Here is a 16,177-nt window from a genome sequence, read left to right on the forward strand (position 1 = left end):
TGTATGCGATGTTCTTCGGGTGGTTTGCGGACAGACCTGGGCGTTGCGTATGAAATGCTTCGACAAGAGCTATGAAACATCGCCATAAAAAAAAAATCGTTATATAAAAAGTGTTAGATGAATCAAATGTAGCATAACCCATCTCACAATTGCTCTCGACAGTAATCCCTTAGTGTTGAATCAGCATGGCTACACAGCATATTGCCACCATGGAAACGAGTTATTGATCAGGAATGGACTGAAGCAAGACCCCTGTTTCCTGGCACCCTAAAAAGACTCGGTGTCATCTACAGCTGCAACCGCGACGCCTGCCAACGGTCGTCGAAATGGCTGTCACGGCGGCGCGTGTGACCGCCCTGAAACTCGTCATACGGCATTGGTACTCCTCCGCCTTATCTGTTCCCCAAACCAGCACGTCATCCGTGTACACGCTTATGCCCCTGGCCTTTCATCAAAGATCAGGTTTAACACCTTCTGAAATACTTCGCTCTCACATGCAAAGACACATGGCAGTCGGAGCAAATGGTAGTGATCAAATGGTGGTTTAAGGCCGCTTTGATTATTTGTGTACTTAGGTGTCGCGAGACGCCCACGTGCTTTGAGTATACAAAGGGTGATCACTTCCCCCCCTGCCAGCGAGGCAACTGTTTCTGTTTTGATGGGTCAGAAGGACCGCGCGGTGTGGGGTGACGAGTCATGGCAGGCGCCAGGGGTGCAAGGTGCGGATTCAGGAAAGTCGGTATTGTACGCACGGAGTTCGCTGTCCGCCGACGGCCACATGGGTCCACACAGACAAGCCTTGAATTGCACTGCTGTGCGCGGTATTGTGGTTCTGCCTCTCGAGTACCTGGCTAATTGGAGGCGCCGCCGAGGTTAAGGGCTTCGCAAAATTGACCACGAGATGCATGTACGGAACGGGGATTTATTGTTCTACGCGTCCGGAAGGCGATCGGTGGCCTTTGATGCTGGGTGCGGAGAAAAGCCTGCGTGGTGTCGAGTGACAGCTCAGAGTGCGCCCTGTAGAGATTCGGTGCGCATGTGAATAGCGCATTCGGACGGTGGCGTCTTGCAAACAAACACTCGGATAACTATGTCTTGTATTGCAAAAGGATAGACAGTTGGGCGAGTTGGTACGGTAGCGTGATTTTGGCTTCTAGCGCGAAGTGAAACACGGACACAGAAAGGAGCAGACAGGACGAGTCTGCTCCTTTCTGTCCTGTCTGCTCCTTTCCGTGTCCATGTTTCACTTCGCGCTAGAAGCCAAAAATATGCCTTGTATACAATGAGTTCACATGAAAGGCACAGTAATCAGTCTCTCACGCGGACAAACCTTAAGCGCAGCTGCAGTACGCGGTGCGGATGCCCCGGCTTCCGAGGCGTTTGCAGTCTGGAGACGCCATTGGGGTTTCAGACGGCCTAGCAATAACTTGTACGGGTCTGGCGTGTTTTGCTGCGGCCGTCACTGACTATGTAGAAATGAGGGGGTAACGGTGTTTTATCGAAGACGAAAAATACCTTTGTTTCCCAATACGTTTGCTTTTAAGAGTAAGCCCTTCCCTTTGGGTTGTGGCTTAACAAATTTTAGACTCTCATGGGCAATTGAATTTGTGCGACGGGCCAACGGCCCTACCACCCCTTTTCTTTGTCGATTTGGGCTATAAAGCTCGAGACGACATGCTGTCTCTCATACTTGGCTGAAATCAGAATGGCTGATAGATCAGTGAGGTTCCGCACTATGTACGTTAAAACGAGTCTGGGCTCCAATAGTCATTGAGGCAGCCGAAGAGTGAGACTTTCTTTCTCAATTGTTTAAGTCTGTAATGCATTTATTTTTCCTGTCTTGTATATAGAAAAGTTTACCTACCAATATTTCTTGTACATCTGATCTCCATCGCTTCCTCTCTGCATTTAATCAACAGCTGCCGATCATCGTTCGAGAAACTTCACGTTCCAACGGAGAAGCCACGACAAGAGAACTAACAAATCTTTACTGGCGCAGCACGACAGGATCGGCAAGCCCCACAACGAGCAACAAGTAGGCGTGCAGTGAGCCAGGCGCAAGTCATCAGAGGGCCACCAGCCGATTCCGCGAGGTTTGAAATTCATCTAGACCAGCACATCAAGCGGCGCCCCCAGGAGCAACGGGTGAGCGGGATTCCTTGTGTTTTGTCTAGGTTGGCATGGCTCTTGTCCAGTGAGGTTTATGATCTTCACACGCAGAAAGGCAAATACGATTGAGGCTAATGTAAACATTACCCGCCGTGGTTGCTCAGTGGCTATGGTGTAGGGCTGCTGAGCACGAGGTCGCGGGATCGAATCCCGGCCACGGCGGCCGCATTTCGATGGGGGCGAAATGCGAAAACACCCGTGTGCTTAGATTTAGGTGCACGTTAAAGAACCCCAGGTGGTCAAAATTTCCGGGGTCCTCCACTACGGCGTGCCTCATAATCAGAAAGTGGTTTTGGCACGTAAAACCCCAAATATTATTATTAATGTAAACATTGATACTGCATCAGTACAAAGAGAGGGTCAGAGAGGGCAGGAACTGCAACGCTGCGAAGAGACCGAGTCTGAGACGTCGAATACTCTAATCGCTATTGCGAGGCAAGGCGCTTCGCAGGCTCCGAACATGACACATCCAGAGACCGTGGCGGTCAGACGCCTAGAGCTGGAGTTGGAAAAGGTACGCCTGCAGCTAAAGTGCGAGCGCATTGCTCTACGGAGAGGGGAGCTCGAACAGTCGAGCAGGTCCCCTTCGGGATCGGAAGGAAACGCTCACCGCCGTGCCAGCACGGATGGAATAGCACAATGTGCTAAAGTGCTTAAGGCATACCGGTTGCCGTGTGACGCTGACGTCGCGATATAATTGGATGAGATCGAAAACTTGTTTTCATCTTTCCAAGTACCAGAACACAGCCGTGTACATTTGATCATGCCTGCCCTGACCGAGCGGGTCCGTTATCTGTGCGTAGCCTCAATGACGAGGACTGTCCAGATTACGAGACTGTAAAGAAGGCGGTATTAGACGAATTTAAGCTCACGCCAGCTGAACACTTGGGGAGGTTTGCAAAGGCATCTAAACGAAAGGAGGAAACATGGGCTCAATTAGCGTCCCGCGCTAGAACTTACTTGGTCTATTACCTTCAATATCGAAATGAAAACACAAAAGAAGCTATGACGGAGCTCATGGTCGCTGATCGCATAAAAACCAGTCTAAGCTCAGAAGCCCTTCAATATGTACTTTTTCGGGAGGGCGAAGATTGTCTTAAGCCAGTGGAGGTGGCGAAAGTGCTCGAGACTGCCGAGCAAGCTAAAGGAAAAGGACGAGCAACTAAGTCAGCCGCAACAACCTCACTGCCGCAACACGCAAAACTAGCTAGCCGGCAGATAACCAATTTAATGCCACGTGTGTCAGACACAGGGTCACCAAGCCAGAAATCGCCCTAAAGCTTCAAATACACAGCAGCAGGGGAAGGCGCCGCATAGGCCAAAACAAAGGGTACAGAATGTTGCTGTTTCAAGTGAAGAGCCTCCGCAAGAGCAAGAAAAGATGCTAAGAGCTGGAGTAGAAGGCTGGCTCCAAATGCTAGCTCAGCGAGGTCAAAGCTGGACTTTATCCCTATCATGGGCAGGGATATAGCAAAGGAAACTGTGTTGGACATGGGTAGCGACATAACGGTCGTCCGTAAAAGTATGTTGCCCATCGTTTTACAGGAGCCATCAGGGACAGTAAGGCTCGAATCGACATTCGGAAACACCATCCGAGCTACTCTAGCTACGTCTTTCGAAGGCATACATCACCCGGGGGCCGCGATCCAACCGCAGAGGATGGATCTGGTGTGCGCGGTTACAGACGAACTTGCAAAGGGAGTTCAGTGCCTGCTGTCAAAGGAAGATTGGGGACTGCTTCGGGCGGAGGAAAAAGAGTAGTTTGAACGAGAAAATAATACGCGGGTAGGGAATGCCTTTGGGGTCCGATCGGTCGAAATAGTCGATAGCACTGAGCCAGACTGCGGTGTAAGTTGCGATGAAACGTCAGATGAAAACCCTCAACTGGAAGATAATAGTTTGATCCAAGATGTCACTTGAGTGCCCAGTCAGCGGGAGGAATTTCGAGCTGCTCAGCTTGCCGACGAAAGCCAGAAACAGGCCTGGAATGATGCCAGAAACGAGAAAGCTGGTATGTTCGTCTCAGACGGACATTTGTACCATTGGTATTCCTTAGCGCGAGTACAGGTCAGACAACCGGTCCTACCAGAAGAAAAACGCAATGAGGTATTGCAGCTTGCGCATGAGCCATTGTGGTGTGGACGCTTTGGGCCGAAAAAGACAAAGCTCCGGATAAAGTAGTTTCTTCTGGCCATGATTGCAGAAGGCGATCGCTGGGCATTTTCAGACGTGCCACTATTGTCAAACGCGTTCAGATAGTCGTCAGAGCGATAAGGTCCCCATCACGCCGCTTACGCGGCCGAAGCATTCATTTCAGGGGGTCAATGTGGACGTCATTGGGCCTATTGAGGTGCCATCTGCGAGGGGCGACAAATATACTTTGTGTCTAGCATATATCTTTGCACAAGATGGCCTGAGGTGGCGCCGCTCCGATCCCTGATAGCGAGAGCCACATGCGAGGCTTTACTGGGAATTTTCAGTCGTACTGGAGCGCCGCAAACGATCTGTTCAGACAAAGGTACGAACTTCAAATCTCAACTGACACAGGTAATGTTGGCAAAACTGGGTTGTTCACCAAGGTTCTACACTGCCGAACACCCTGAGAGCAATGGGGTGGGTGAGAGTCGGTACTGAGTCCTCAAAAATATGTTGTATCATGTAATGGAACGGGACCGAAGAAATTGAGACAAGCTCATCCCATTTGTTCTGTGGGCGTATCACGAAGTGCCCCATAATACCACCGGGGTGGCGCCGTTTAGGCTACTGTACGGTGGAAATCTGAACGGACCCCTATCAATATTGCGGCAAACTTGGGCGTGTGAGACCGTGGTGCCCTCGACTCTGAGAGAGAAACCTGCCAAGCATTTGCAGCAGCTGCAGGAGCAACTAGAACTAGCCGCGAGTGTGGCTGAGCTGACAAGAACCGAGTGCCAGAGCAAATATGCTGAAATGTACAACAGGAGGGACGGACTAAAGAATTCAAGATCGGGGACCAAGTATTTCTCTTTTACACAGACGGCCCCCTATTGGAAAATCCTATTTAAATTCAAACTGGGTTATACAGGTTTAAACTGGTTCTAACAGGGACCTGTTTAGCAACAAACAGGTATAAACAGGACCAGTTTACACATGAACAGGTTTGAACGGGGTCCCGTTTGGCATGCAAACAGGTATAAACTGGACCAGTTTACACACGAACAGGTCTGAACGGGGTCCCGTTTGACATTCAAACAGGTATAAACTGGACCAGTTTACACGCGAACAGGTCTGAACGGGGTCCCGTTTGGCATTCAAAGAGGTATAAACAGGACCAGTTCACACACGAACAGGTCTGAACGGGGTCCCGTTTGGCATGCAAGCAGGTATAGGCATGACCAGTTCACGCAGAAATGGGTCTTAACAGGAGCCCTATTTGCAACTAAACTGGCTTATACTGGACGCAGTGGCACCATATAGGGTCGCCTGTTTGTCACAAAAGCTGGTTTAATCTGGAGCTTTGTGGCAACTATACTGGATGGCATCATGCATACCAGTTTAATGCTTGAATATAACTGGGGAGGAGCTTTTTTATTGTTCGACATCCTGACAATTTAACCCCTAGTGCTAAATTGGGCCATTATCAAGCTCTACAGAAATTGCGTGAACACCTCGGAACATTCACAGACCAAACTGCGATATGCTAGCTGCGAATTTCAAACCGATTCCCGGTCCTGCCCAGTTGAAAAAGACAACAGGAATTCCTGCTGCAAATACAGAAATTTCTGTTGTACGACAGAAGTTCCTAACGTTTCTGTAGCTGCGACAGACATTTCTGACGTTACGACAGCAATTCTGACGTCGCAACAGAAACATTCGGTCGCGACGGCCAAGAGTTCTGAAGTCGCAACAGAAGCACTTTCCGTCGCGGCCCTTTAAAATGTCAGCTTCGCATCGGTGGTGTACACTGCACTTTTCTCTTGCGCGGTATTCAATCGTGCTTCTCTGAAGCCGGCAATACTGATAGCACCGACACCGGTATTAAAGTCGACGTGGCCAATTGTTATAATTGTGCCGTGACGACGCGGCACCAGCAACGCGCTACCGGCCTCCTCAAAATCGGCCGCTGATCAAAATCATACCATCTGCGGGAATGGCTGCGTATCCGCTTTGTTTTATTTGGTAAGATGGGGCACACAGTCCTGTGGACTTACATGTGCGGTTACACTGACACATTAGTTAATTTCCCAGAAATATTGCACAAGCTTATGCGAAGCGGAAAAGAAGTTTTGGATTGTTCCACAAAGTTGCGTGAAAAGCTTTCTCGCTCGGGTCTCATTAATCTGGTACAGCGCTGCCGTGAGAAGCCAGTATACTGTCCGGATCAAGACTCACCCACGAGTGTTTATGTAGCTATTTTGCATTGAACGCACGAATTATATGCGAGCTCAAAAGTGTAAACAGCAAGAGACAAGTGTCGAAATTAGCAGTAAAAACCTTCAGTGTCCCCGGTCATCGTTGTCTATTTCTGAATTTCTTATTAAATATGGATATCGTTACAGCAAAATTGATGTTCTAGCATTCCACGATGTACCTGTCGATGGTAACAACACTTTTGCGCATAGAGAGATACGGCAGTTGACGCGACCGGTGAAGTGAAAGCGCATCTTGGCTTTTAAAATGTAAACAGCAACCCAGAGAGAGATTTATATTGCTAACCTAGTCGAGGTGTGGGCGTGTTCGGCGTGGTGCGGTGGTAAGATGCTTGCCTCGGAATCGTGAGGTCCGCAGTTCAAATCCTGTGCGAAAGCTTTTTTTTCTACTTTCTTTTTTTTTGTATTAATAATTTTTCTTAACCTTAAAGAGGTCTCTGTCAATTTTTAATCAAATATATTGATCAGAAGCTACAGAATTTTCGACTACAAGACGTCACACTACAGAGAACAGAACGACAGTCACAACGTCCCAAAATACGACAGACTGAAAATTTCCTGTTGTGTTATTCAAGTGGGTGGGACGTCTATACGGCGTATACGCACATTGCTGTCCTCTCTATTAAAAGCAACGTTGCTGAAACACGTCGTACAAGACGCTGTACGACTCGCATAACATCGAAATACAACGCCGTCACCATCCATGAGATCACCGAAAGCACGGTCGCTTTCGGTGGCGGCCTACAGATGGCAGCACAGGTAGCGCCGGTAAAGTTACAGGTGATATTATTTTGCCGTCTTCAGCCTTAGCTACATGTGAGTGCGTGCTGCATTGACGCCGTCCGATGCAGTTGTTTAATCGTGTGTACGCTGTGCCGAGAGTAATTGTGGTGCATTTTGTATTCATTGAGAATCACAAAACCCCTGGGACCGCGTAATGTAGCCCGCAGTATCCTTCGTGTGGTGCGCCGATGTCGAAGGTATGAGCCTTCGCCACTTTCTTTGTTCCGGGCTCACGAAAAGGATCACCTCCTCTGGCACTCTCGCATCGTATCACACTGTACGGAAGAATTTGGTGAAAATTGTGCTCTTACGTCCTGTAGTTGATCCGCAATTCAACAGTGTGTGCGCCGGAAGGACCGTTGGTGCAGTCGATGCCGCGGCACCTGTGACGCTAAAAGGAGCGTTTTCCGAGTACGCCTAGAAAGGTAAGTCCGGCGCTTGCGCGCATTCTTCCTGTCTCTGGTTCGTGAAGTGTGCGTTCTTGTACGTATCGCAAGATCCGTACAACAACCGAATCCGAATGAGTAAAGCAGCAAGAATTATAAATGTGCTTTTCAAATGGTGGTTCTTCATGTCGCAGTGCACATTTAGCAAAAAGTTCCATGGAAATTGCCCTAAAACGTATTCATGTTACCAACAGCTCTATCTGTGGTTTATTTACTTTCACCTATGAAGCACGCTAGCGCGGGTGGTTCTTTGATCTAAATGGGCACAAAAATTCAAGCAAAGAAAGTTACTGTTTGTGTACATAATTTTTCATTGAGAAATGGTATAGGCATTTCCAGAAGTAGTACGTCGATGTGTCGTCTTCACAGCTAACAGCTGCGCGAGATAGCACCCGATTTCTTCGTCGACGCATGGCCAGATTTTCAGCTTGTATGGAAATTCGTCTGTTTATAGAGTGTCGTCAGATGACGTGTATTAGTGTTCTGTGTGTTTTCGTGTACTTGTAAAGGGTTCCGATCTTGCAGAGAAGCCGAAATTACAAAAGCAATGTTTCTTTTTAATCGAAAAATCTTTCTCTTTTCTGTATTGTCTCTCCAGAAAAAGAGGTGGTCTGTTGAAATTTTGAGCGCATCGTCCTTTGGGAGCAGTGCTTTGTTGCGCCGCATAAACAAATTAGGTTTTGGAACGCTTTTCATGTCCTAAGGAATTTTTTGATAGTACAACTCACATTTCACGTTATACAGCTGTACGTTTGTGTGAACCTTTTCATAGTAGATTCATGTTTGCTACAGTTCGATTTACGTGTTATTTAACCGCCTGTGATGTTACGGTCAGATATTTGCACAACCAGTTGCAGCTTCATGTAACTGGTTGTATGAGACTTTTTTTCAAAATATGACGTGATCTTTTTATATCACAAGTTTGCAGTTGGTTGCAGGGATTACAATAAATTAGGCATTTATTATTGTTTAGGGATGACAAGATTTTGTGAACCAGAGGCACCTCCACATATGCACCTGCGGCACTTCTGCAGCCTCAACAGCACGGCAAAGTACCTGATGAGCATGCTGTGACAAGGTGCGTGCAAAGCAGTTGCTGCCACTTACACGAGCTGCAGATTTTGTTGGTATCATCCATGTTTGGAAACTCTCCTGAATTTTTCGTGGGTTTACAAATGTGGGCTCATTTTACAATTTTATGAATGTCACTTTAGAAAGACAATGAAGTTGTGTTGGTTAAGATGTTTTAAAGCTGTTGAGAGATTAAGGGCATGACATTGTTAAAATGCATGTAAAAAATAAATTGTAATGGTACTGGTTTATTATTAGCGATGCAATATCTCTAACGAGAACATCAGAGGGGCACTTGCTTTAGGGAAGTTTGGTCAGATAAATTCATGGAGCAGCGTAAAGCGGCAGCAGCAAACACGCTGAAAAAGCTCTGTAATCTAAAAAAAGAAAACAAAGTTGTCAGTTACTGGTTTCAAGTTCGCTGCTGCTTTTTGTGCTGCACTACAAGTTAAATAATGGTTGATAATGTGTGTGTGACGTAATAGTTCTGCGCAAACACACGAGGTGGAGAGAAGTAATTATTGAAGGGAAAATCAGACATCCGCCCGCTCATAGCATTTGCTACAAAGGAAAGCCGCACAGTTGAAGAAAAATTCGTCCTGGTCCGGGACTCGAACCCCGGACTACCACCTTTCCGATGCAGCCACTCTACCATCTGAGATAACCAGGTGGCTAGCACATGGCAGGGCGAAGTCGAATTAGTTGACAACGCGAAGCAAAGGCAAGGGTTTGACGTAATATTTTTTCCCCTTTATTAATTACCTCTCTACACCTTACGCGTTTCCGCAGAACTATTACGTCAGACCCTTGCCTTTGCTTCGTGTTGTCGACAAATTCGAATTCGCCCGGCCATCTGCTAGCCGCCTGGTTATCTTAGATTGTAAAGCGGCTGTCCCGGAAAGACAGTGGTCCCGGACCTGGACGGTTTCTTTTTTTCAACTGTGAGGCTTTCCTTTCGAGGAATCCGTACGGGTTTCTTTTGTAGCAATTGCTGCGAGTGGGTGGATGTGCGATTTTCCCTTTATTAATAATGTGTGTGAGTATGCAACAATGCGGGTGCTGAGAGCAAGCTTTAAAATAATGTGTGCTATGTCCCCGACAAAGAATTTAGTGTCTGCAGCATTTTTACAAAATATTATGTTCACAGGTTGGCAGGTATGACATAATGTACAACGATAATGTACAACACTTTTGCTGTAGATGCCATATTCATAACGTCCATTTTCTGTCTACTTGAATCGTATATTTAGAATTTGGCCCACCTTCAGTTTGATCAAGTTACATAGGTAGCCCCCTCTGAGGTAAATATAATTAGGGGCTATTGTAGATAAGCATGATATACCTACTCACTGTATTGTGACATATATTTTTAGGGACTGTGTTGTGAGGCATGCATATCCTTTTACCTGTATGTCTTGCTGTAGGTTGCCCGACAAAAGCATAAATGCTCTGCCCACCTTTATTATTGTGCTTTCATGTAGAATTCTAACATCTGTGCCCACATAGACTCCATGTTCTTAATTACATTTTTCTAAGTATTCACTGTTGTGCATTCCATTATTGTGTTACATTACTGTAACAAAACACTTCAAACAAACAACTTCAAAACAAAAAGCCACGAAAGGTGGCTTAAAAGTGTATGATGCTTGGAATTCTACATTCCATCCCCTAAAGCGCTACCAGTAGTAAAATATTCCTAATTGTCTTTTTATAATAATATTTGGGGTTTTACATGCCAAAACCACTTTCTGATTATGAGGCACGCCGTAGTGGAGGACTCCGGAAATTTTGACCACCTGGGGTTCTTTACCGTGCACCTAAATCTAAGTACACGGGTGTTTTCGCATTTCGCCCCCATCGGAATGCGGCCACCGTGGCCCGGATTCGATCCCGCGACCTCGTGCTCAGCAGCCCGACACCATAGCCACTGAGCAACCACGGCGGGTTAATTGTCTTTTTTTATAAGCTAGCTGCCAGATACATAGTCTCATTATGAGAGTATGTTATTTTTTTTTTCTTTGGTCTGACTTGTTTTGTTGAATGTTCTCCTTGTTAGTTGAGAATTTGTTTTCTTGCCACCGCATGCAATTCTCCAACTGGAGCCTATGAGCTATGTGTATAATAAATAAGTAAATTCCTAAAGCATGCAACAAACCATGCAGCATAGCATTTAAATGTTGCCAGTTTATAATGCTTCTTGAGTGCAGCGCAGCATGGAGCTTGAGGCTGATCTCTTCAGATGTAAAAAAAATGGCAGGTTATGAAAATGTGGTCCTACAAACTGCTGGTTACGCATGTTAGTCAGCCTGTTGCAGTGGTCACAAGTGAGAATGTAACCAAAAGCTGGGCGTGCTCGGCCATTTTGCATATGGCACAAGATAAAGCTTCACCTCTGCTATTGCTTCTCTTATAATAATGGCCTCCGAGTATACATGCCGAGTTATGCTTCTGGGGACACTTATTAGTTAACCTTATCAGGTAATACCATTAGCCTTATGGGTGCTATAATGTTGCAGTGCCTGCAGGATGGCCAGCATTACAATACACATTAAAATTATTGCACAAGTCATGCAATGGTATCAGGATTGGCCCACCAAGTGACACCCTTTAATTACACTATACCTGAGATCAGCCCAGCTCACTCAGTCAGGGAGACATCCATGCATAAGGGGAGGGGTATAGCAAATAGAGGGCGTTTGATTGATCTTTCTCACATAGATAGCTCATACATATCTTTCTTAAATTGGATGCTTTGTTGCTCAAAGTGAAGTTACTTATGTGCATAATGTCAGCATTTCGATCCTATTTATGCCTAACGAAAGTTGCTTTGTTCAGCATCACTTTTTATATTGTTTCGCTTGTGATTCTAAGCTCACTTGTTTTATAGCTGCTATAGGTATGGCTGGACCTGGAGAAGGAGTGTAAGCAGACCATGCTATGTTGCTGATCTGCGCTGATCTCCACATCCAAGTTGGTCCCGCGACAGTTGGGCGCCATTGTGCCTTGCTTCATTGACAAGGTGATATAATATGGTGAGCTTGTACTTTAATATCGGTATTGAAAATTATGTTAAGGAAAAAAGACAAGGATTGGTCTTTATGATAGATACACTCATGTTCTTTCTTTAAGGCGTTCTTTTGACACTGTTCTGCATGGACATATTTTTAGAGAATTACAACAGTCCTTTATTGCAAAGTGCCATGGCGCTAGTTTATGCGTTAAACTAGTGCTCTTTCACTAAAAAAAGCCGTATTTAGCACGCAATTCACAAGGAAAGAAAGGAGGCAACAGGACAGAGTGCTACTAACAGTTCAGTATTATAGCTCGCACAGTAATATTGTGCAAAAGGTGAAAGGGGGGAGAATAGATCTGAATACATATTGTTTGCACAGAAACAAAAAGGACGCATCACATGGTGAGTGTGACACTTGTTTTACATTGATATGAAGCAGTCTCACTGCCTAGTAATTCTCTGCATGGGGAGCTAGTGCTAGGTTCCTCGTCATACATATAAGAAAAGCCTCAGATATCTCTCCAGCGCTTTTGTCTTTATATTTTGTCACGATCAAGCAGCTTTCAAACATAGGTGCATGTGCACCGAGAGTAGTGCACTACCACTGCTAACTGACCCACGCATCAAGTTTGCTTGGTCACGCTGCCAGTCATTTATACATTGGCCGGTTTATCCGATGCAGCCTCTACTGCACGAAATGGTATGTGATAGACACTGCACCTGTGTACTGTACGTGCTTTCTTACATGATTTTTTTTTTCAGAGATAGTGATGCAGGCTTTTTCATTATTTACATGCCTACACAACAAACCAAGCATTATCTGTGCTTAGAAAGAATTGTAGGAAAATCCAGCATGAGGCAACTGTTCTCAGCACGAAAAAAACTTGATTCGTTGGTTTTCGTTCATTATTGCGATCACACTAAGGCAGACAAGCTTGTAGGCTGTGCTTCTGCAATTTGTACAGCACACTGACAGCACTGGTGTGGGCCTCATCTGTGGGCTGACTGATGGCACCTTCTACGGCGCAGACCACTTGTGTTGGGCGAGGCACCAATGTTGACGTTTGTTCCCTTGTGCAAAACAGCAGTCCTAGGTTTAGAGTAGTTGTAGGAAGACAAGGTAAACATAACTTCCATGGCTTGAGTGGGCTCATTTCTCTTGGGGCATCTAGCTTTTTTTCTTGCAACTGTGCAGAGGTGCTTCCCTAGAGTCAGCATGAAAATGGCATAGAGTTGTGCATTTGGGAACTCCTGAACAATGATCTGCCATAGTTAGGGCCTTGCGAAAATGCACTGTCTACCAAGTGGTAGAAGGTGCATTATTCAGCCACTGATTTCCTGTTGGCATGATTGCACTCATGCTGTCAGTAATTTCTTGGCTTGCCGAATTATCTTGAGGCCCCACGCTGATGATGCTGCCGATTTCTTCATGTGCAGATTTTCAGGATGAGGTTTTTGCTTTGCAAACGTTGTTGAAAGGTAGGTGGTGCTTACAGGTAGCTATTCTAAATATTAGTGAAATGAATTGGCCCATCTTGCTTCGTCAAACATCGTCACGCCGACATCAGTTGCACAAACAAAAAACCTGGCCTACTTGCAGCGTCGTGCACGAAGAAACAAACAAATCAGCTGCTGGATTGTCTTGACATTGCATACTAAGCTGAGACCAGAACTGCTGTAGCTACAAACCAGGCAGAAACGATGATGATGAGCAGGGATTTGCAGTAGCGCCACTTCGTGGGGCAGCAAGGAGGCTCCGTTCAAAACAAAAATGGCGTTCAGCAAGTAGAACCATGCAACGGTCAGAGTCGGTGCATGGTGCTCTCGATCAAGTTGGCTCAAGGATTGTCCGAAAAATCAGACGAGAGGTTGCAAGGCGTCCGAATTTTTGGAAGTTGTTATACATTATGGTCCATGGGGAGAATGGCGATGCTGTGAAGCAGACCGAGTAATCATGTCCGGAAAATCAGTCGGCGACTGTACCTATACCTATGTGTCTATGTATACCTAGTTGCAACAGTGTTTGCTATGATCTATGCCAGAATTGCTGTTGCCCATAGATGCACAACATGTCGGGTGTCAAATTGTTAAATACCTTGCAAAAGTGATCTACGCCAAAATACCGCTTCTGCTATGTTTCGCCATTGCAAGAAATTTAGCGGCTGCTGGCACCTACCTTAAAAGGCTTTATATGGTCTTCGCATGGCCAGGGCCTTCTACTTTTGTGAGTTTGCTTATCTCGAAATTTACCCCGGTTTTTATAACTTGAAGTTGGTGGGATCCCTAGTCTCCTTTAACGTGTACCCAATAGAGCTTACATAGGGGTTTTGGCATTTCCCTGCCATCTAAATGCAGCCATTGTGGCCAGGATTCAATCCCATGCCCTCTGCCTGAGCAGCGCAATGTCAAAGCCAGTACACTGCGGTATTTTGCTGGCAGAAGGGTTTAGTTTCTGAATAATTTATTATCTCAACCTGTCGGTGTTGTTTTTAAAAGTATTTCATGTTTGTATTCTGTTGCTTCAATACTAGTAGTTATTGTTAATCAAACGATGTGTCCATCTTTTTCCTATAAGACTTGCTTCAATCGCCTGCTAATTATGACAGCTTATTCTCCCACAGTAATCCATGTTCCCTTGAAACATCGGCAGTGCATGAAACCACATATTTTTCAATAAGATTTATTCATTATCTTTTATGACCGGAATGCTGAACCTTTCTTATCTGTGAGAACATAGGCAAATTTGCCTATGTGCTAACCTGTTGCATGAGTCAAGATAAATTATTGGCTTTACTTTTTCAGGTGCCCTGCTCGCTCTCACCCAAGCAACCCACTCCAGCGGTCTTCTCTCGGCAGACTGGATGCATCGAAATACCATTAGAAGGTCCAATAAACAGTGCTTGGGACATTTATGACATGCTTTTATTTAAGCCGGAGGACTTCAGGCTTAATGAAAGCTCAAGTGGGTGTACAGAAATACCTACGTAAAGTATACTTGTCTTTTTCACTTACAAGTACATGCCAATACTTTGCCTGACATTTTTCACCCCAAAATTACGCTTTACTGTGGATTTGTGAACAAACCATTACAGCAAAAAGCACTGCATTAAGACGAGTACAAGTAATCGAACATATACTAAACTTGCAAGAATTACATTTGCATACTTGTAGTAAATATGAAAATGAGGTACAATCTTCTTCAGGGTGCATTTTCTTGTAGGTCATACATAGAGAACGTACTCGTGGATCATACAAAACTTGTTCATGATGTATCACATCAGTGTTGGTAGTGCTAATCAATTTATGCCGAAAATTGTGTTCATCTTTGTATCAAGCAATGTACCAGGCAAACCTACATATGAAAATGGCATTCTTGTTGCGAACCTAATGCAGATCTACTTCTCTTCAATGCTGATCGCAAATACACAAGTGTACAAAATAGGTGTAAAGAGTACATTATATTAAGCAACATCAATCCATTCTGAAAGGACCTGGTATGGATGTAGCAAAAAATAGGTCTGAACAGGGCCAAACAGGTCTGGGTTAGATAGGACGGGATTAAACGGGTCAGGATTAAACAGGATTCAAACGGGTCAGGATTAAACAGGATTTAAACGGGTCAGGTTTAAACAGGATTTAAACGGGTCAGGTTTAAACGGGAATAAACGGGATTTAAACAGGTCAGGACTGAACAGGATCAAACGGGGTCCCGTTCCATAACCCTATTTGATGAAACCCGTTTGAAAACAAATAGGATTTTTTAGTAGGGGGGGCAACCAAGCTGGCTGCCAGGTGGTTGGGTCACAGTTATTGGGAGAGAGAGAGAGGCCTCGTATCGCTTGTAAATAAATGACATGGAGAGTTCGGTAGGGCACGCTAACCGACTCAGACAGCACTACGCTAGAGTGAGTCATGCTGGGGTAGTGTATGAGGAAGACGCAGAATTTGCTGAGGTGTAACACGCGCCGCAAGCTTTATATACTTCAGCGAGCGAGGACGCAATACCTAAAGCCAAGCTAGCACAATTGGGACCTGATGCGGTATTCGAGAAACATCGCGGCGTCTTTGACTGAAAACGCCTTAAGGGGCAAGTAGGGCGGCATCGCATCAAGTTGGAGGAAGGCTGTAAGCCAAAGAGGACGTTTCCTTACAGAGTTCCTGCCCTTTTAAAGAAAGAAGTTAGTAGGCAAGTGAAAGAGCTTCTTGAGTTGGACCTGATATACGCGGTGGAGAGTAAATTTGCACACCCGGTTGTGTGTGTTGGTAAGCAAGACGGGTCAGTTCGC

The 16,177-nt window shown here is 45.6% G+C and overlaps 1 long non-coding RNA gene across 1 annotated transcript; it reads left to right on the top strand.

Annotated features, from left to right (window-relative positions):
• The first annotated feature begins 7,359 nt into the window (after window positions 1–7,359).
• LOC135908937 (uncharacterized) lies at window positions 7,360–14,803 on the top strand. Its single transcript, XR_010566499.2, has 4 exons — window positions 7,360–7,786; window positions 8,781–8,885; window positions 11,766–11,910; window positions 14,694–14,803. It is a non-coding gene; the product is annotated as an uncharacterized lncRNA (long non-coding RNA).
• Window positions 14,804–16,177: the final 1,374 nt, after the last annotated feature.

This window comes from Dermacentor albipictus, chromosome 9 (genome assembly GCF_038994185.2).
Source record: "Dermacentor albipictus isolate Rhodes 1998 colony chromosome 9, USDA_Dalb.pri_finalv2, whole genome shotgun sequence".
NCBI classification, from domain to species: domain Eukaryota; kingdom Metazoa; phylum Arthropoda; class Arachnida; order Ixodida; family Ixodidae; genus Dermacentor; species Dermacentor albipictus.